This window comes from Nicotiana tabacum, chromosome 5 (genome assembly GCF_000715075.1).
Source record: "Nicotiana tabacum cultivar K326 chromosome 5, ASM71507v2, whole genome shotgun sequence".
Taxonomy (NCBI): domain Eukaryota; kingdom Viridiplantae; phylum Streptophyta; class Magnoliopsida; order Solanales; family Solanaceae; genus Nicotiana; species Nicotiana tabacum.
The window spans coordinates 150,441,304-150,446,054 of NC_134084.1; the positions used below are offsets into that span (position 1 = coordinate 150,441,304).

Below are 4,751 nucleotides of genomic sequence, written 5' to 3' on the forward strand. Positions count from 1 at the left end.
GTTTAATAAATAGACGAGTCAATGACCATCCCAACCTTGGGCGGGTTTGGCGAGTCAAATGGGTTTGGGCTCAAATTATCACCCTTATTTGTAAGAGTGCTTAAGTACCTACACTCTCTTGATAACCCAATTTCCAATCTGGGCTCCTACAACTTATATTTTTTTTATTTTATCTTTATAGTGGTGTCCCGCGATACTCAAATCCTGGGTCTACCTATGAGTTCAATTGAATCCATAACTTTTGACATCAAATATGAATTTATCTGTAAAAACTTATTAAAATCTTAACAAGTACTATTAGAGTTAAGCCTATTGTTTTAATAGTACAATAAGTTAAGTGCTAAAAATCTTAAAAGGTGAACCTTTAAATTTAAATTTTGGATCCGTCTTTGGATGGCAATACCAGTTGCTAGTACTTGACCATGCATTATTAAATGCTTAACATATTATTTTGACAAAAATTAGTTGATCTGCCTCTGTATTAGCTAAACTCGCTGACTAAGGTTGCCTATTGCGAAACAACTCTGTCATTTGCAAGAATATCTTCATTTATACAACTTTTACAATCAATACTTAGGCACAAAAGTTGTGTGTGAGCGAGTTCTTGTATAAATGTATTATGATTGAGAGTAATCTGGCCTGGTACTTGTCCCAAAACTGATAACATCTGAACAAAAAACAAAATTCTCTTTCAAAAACAGATATAGAACTTGAAGATGATGATCTATTCTCTTGAGTTTTGGTATATGTAACTTTAATACAAGATCAAACACAACGGATACATATGAATAGAGTACAATTTAGTGCTATCTCCAGTAATGAAGATCAAGTAAGAATTAGAAATGTTTGAAACACAAAGAGGAAGAAAGAATTTGATTATGAAGTCTGGCATGTAGTGAAATGTTCTCGTCCGATGAAAACACAAGTTCAAATCCAGTTGAAACCTTACTTAATTCTTGGGTTTTTTTCACTTTTAGTCCGCGCTAGAAATTATGCACATTCGGTAGCCAAAAAGTGTATAAAATTTGTATAATTTATATATATATACAAAAAACAAATATATATTTTTTGGCTATTTTTTTTAGAACTACTATACTGTGTCATTCCATGGACGAATCGACCCATTTCAATTCTTTGATTCACCAAGCCCTCATATTATATTGTCCACGCTTCAGTTGGCATGCCTGAGCATGCAGGGGTGTTGAGTCTCCCGCATCTAGAGCCGTTAATATGGGCTTCGCCCGTCGGGCCAGCCAAGCTCAGCCCGTGATTTAGCAGGGTTGGGCTAGAATTTTTGGAACCCATTTAAAAACGAGACTTTTAAGCCCAGCCCGAGTAAGCCAGTGGCCCGTGAGGCTTGACTAAGGCCGGGCTGGGCCGGCACGTGGGCCTAATAAAAATACGTATTTAAAATATAAAAAGTATATAACACAAAAAATAAGAAGAAGAGTATCCCAAGCTTAAAGTTTATTAAACTCATCATATTAAAAGATCAAAGTCTTAAAACGTTAATTAGTTTTAAAAATTTAATTATTCTTAATATTTAACTAATTAATATTGCATACGAATTGTAGATGTAGATGAAAGTGAAGATATTAAGACAACCTTCTCGCAAGTGTTTGATGAAGATGAGGTGTTGGATATCCCATAAGCGTCATGGACGTTCTCTTGAATAGTCTTGTCTTTTATTTTTTTAGTATTTATTATGATATATTGGAACAATATATTTTAGTGTTTATTGTGATATATTAGAACCATATAAAAAGTTATTTTAAAATATTTATCTTTTTTTAAGCATTTATTAACTTTTATTATGATATATTAGAACCGATAAGACTTTTTTAACTTTTAAATATTTATCTTTTTTAGTTTAGAAAAAAACATAAAATTATATTTTAAAAAATAATGGGTCAGCCAGTGGGGGCCCGTAGCCCACATAAGGCTAGGATGGGCTGACCATTAAAAGGCCTATCAAAATGGTGGGCTAGCCCAGCCCAACTCGTCAATTGCTAAAGCCCACGCGGGCTGGACTGAGTTAGCCCAGCCCCGCCATATTGACAGCTCTACCCGCATCGGCTAAGGGATAGGGGACTTGATCTCCTTATATGGCTTGGCAATCCTCACCTCATGAGCTAGCTTTTGAGATTGAGTTAGGGCCAAAGTCTATTTAAGATGCTCAACTATGGAATTTTTCCGATATTATCACAAAATATTCACTTTAAAAATAAAATATATGGTTTATTAAAAAAAAAATTGATTAAAAATATTTGGGCTGGTCATGATACTTCTCAAAAATTGTGGTTAAATCTGAAGAAGACCAATGAACTATTCCATTAAAAAACTCAAAGGAAATTGAAGGATAATTCATATGCAATTTATAAAGCTTACTACATTGTTCTAATTAAGAAGATAAGAAGACGTACTTGAAATGGATTGTCACATACGAGGCAAATTCGTAGATTTAGAATGTAACTTTGTTATATGTGTATATTTCAAATTTTGTTGGCATACAACAATGACCTCAGTTGAACTCATAAAACCCATCCTAAATCCCTTTCTACGCGTAGCTTTATGGCATTGCAACTATAAATCCCTTTTAAATTTTGTGGGTCAAAACATATTGCAACTCGTTTGAAAATTAAGGAAATAATTTTAAGCTTTATGGTATATATATTAGCTTTAAAATGTCAAAATTCTCCAACTATATTATTAGAATAATGTCACTTCCGTACGTCAACAATGTGTGTATCTATACTCTATATCTACGTGTATAAATATTACAAATTCGAATAAAGTGTAAATTATGTACTAGTAATATTTTTTTCTGGCAATTTCTAAATCTGTAATTTTGATTTAGGCTGTGTGAAAAGGTTCTGAATCTATCTCATGTCTCTATAAAAATCAAATTTGCATAAGAGAAGAAAAAAATATTACAGGTACTGAAGTTTTACTGTGCTTTGATTCTGAATTTACATAAGAGAATAAATATATTTGTGGTTTGTCTTGTAATTTGTATCATCCACTTAAGACATATATAAACATTTCTTTTCATTCTAATTTTTTGCATTATTATTTGATAATTATACATATTTGTCATGCCATCAACGTGGCTGGTGCAGATTCTAGTTCCCACCAAGTTTAAATTATCAAATAGTCATATTCCCTAATTTTATGCATAATTCCTACTTTGTAAATCATTTACTAACTCCAACATTAGTGGATTAATATTTTAAACAATACACAAATTGACAACAGGCCGGGTTGAAGCATATTTTGTTATACTGTTGACATTAATATTGCATCTTTCATCCCCATGGACATAATCACTTCTCTTCACAATTATATATATGATCATTAAAAGCTCTGAAATTCTTTCTCAAGCAAGGAGAAGAACAGATCAAAGCATAAATAATTTAACGCTATTGTTAGAATCAGAAAAATGAACAAAATTAGTTACCTGTCAATGCTGGGAAAAAGTGCTCCGCACACCGCAAATGCTTTGGCACAGCAAATCGTACATATAATAATTAAGGTTGAGTGGTCATGATGGGGAAGATGGGCACATGAAGAACTAACTCATTTAACACGTGGGCTCGTTTGGTACGAGGGATAAGGGATAATTAATTTTGGAATTAAATTTGAGATGAATTTATTCATATTGATTGAGATAAAATTATGGTATAACTAATCCGGGGATCAATTATCTCAAGATTGAAGTTTTTTTTTATGGAAGGATAGGATAACAATCCCGAGATAATTAATCCTGAGATAATTTGTTTCCCAACCAAACTACCAGGTGAATCACACACATAGCGAGTTACACTATTCTCCTTTTTGGGGTAGCATATAGTACTCCTAGTATTTATTAGGTAGTAGGTTAACCCCATAAAACTTGTGGAACCGACTAACAAACAGAGGCGGATCTAGGACAAATCACGTGAGTTCAACTTAGCCTTGTTTTCGACTCGAACAATGTATGCATATGCGAAATTTTTTAAAATGCACACATATATATAATAAGATCATACTTATTCCGAACTCATAAACTCATAAAGCTAGACTCTAACTTTGTTAACGGACTGTAATGCATGAGTTAGTAAAGCACGTACCCTGCTTCTCCATCTTGTTCAACACTCACCTTCTCATGATTCCACATTCTGAGAGGCTGCATCTTTTTCCTAAGGGTTTATATATTTGAAACTTTGGAAACGTGGGGAAGGAGTTCAACTCAAGCAAAGGAAGTTTGTTCTGATATTTCAGATGTAGTTGTTGTGCTCTCACTTACATCATATATTTATAGCAAAAGAAGAAAGTTGTGGACTGATGTCTGAAAGTTTTGCTTGGTACTATAGGTGTAGAGAAGGAACTAAGGGTTCGTCTGGTATGAGAGATAAAAAATAATTAATCCTGAAATTAAATTTGAGATGAGTTTATCCCATATTTAGTTGGGATAAAATTGTAATATAACTAATCTCGGGAATATAGTATTTTTTAATACCTGTGAGAGGGTGAGATAACAAATTTCGGAATAATTAATTATGAAATAACTTGTTTCCTAATCTAATCAAACTACCGATAACAACATTACTTGAAAGTGGGACCTTTAAATAATTGGAATGCAAGAAAATTGTCGGTCTAAATAACATAGGACCACTAGCTGGTAAGGTGGCAAAATATTGTTACAGTAGTAGACTAATAGTAATATTTACTCTTCCATAATGATATTATGCAGTACTTAATTAATTGCAATT

General features: G+C 32.8%; 1 long non-coding RNA gene across 1 annotated transcript; it reads right to left on the reverse strand.

Annotated features, from left to right (window-relative positions):
- Positions 1-530: 530 nt before the first annotated feature.
- LOC107810457 (uncharacterized) lies at positions 531-4,273 on the reverse strand. Its single transcript, XR_001653661.2, has 2 exons — positions 4,110-4,273; positions 531-667 (listed from the first exon to the last, which is right to left on the reverse strand). It is a non-coding gene; the product is annotated as an uncharacterized LOC107810457 (long non-coding RNA).
- Between the last annotated feature and the right edge of the window lie 478 nt (positions 4,274-4,751).